We start from the raw sequence: 474 nt of genomic DNA, 5'->3' as shown, positions 1-474 counted from the left end.
AATAATGTCCTTACCCGGCTCCTATAGCCTTTTTTGAAAGCAAGAGTGGACGGAAACATTCGGCTAAACGTAACAGATATCGCTTCACTGATGTGCAACCTGACTGTTGGAAAATACCAAAATGATATATACTTCATACATCTACAGTCTGAGTTAGAATCGTGATCCTAATCGAGACTAAGAACACTGCTTGAAGATATATTTAATGTAATTCAAGCTGGATAAATCAATATATAAATTAACATGCATTGTCACATTGCTTACACATACACGCAACAAGCAAAACAAATATTTACTTTGAAGGGATTTGAAATATGCACTTCCCGTCTCGGACAGTAATTGAACACTTGCAGACCTTTACGTTAGTGAAAACAAACATTATCAAAATCTATGTAAACAATTAATTAAATTGTATATTTGAATTCCATTAGGTCGTTTATGCTGTTTTTCTTTATTATCATCATCGCACTTTTA

Source organism: Penaeus monodon, chromosome 22 (assembly GCF_015228065.2).
Source record: "Penaeus monodon isolate SGIC_2016 chromosome 22, NSTDA_Pmon_1, whole genome shotgun sequence".
Classification (NCBI taxonomy): domain Eukaryota; kingdom Metazoa; phylum Arthropoda; class Malacostraca; order Decapoda; family Penaeidae; genus Penaeus; species Penaeus monodon.
The sequence above is the reverse complement of the archived record's forward strand: the minus strand, read 5'-3'. Positions refer to the sequence as shown.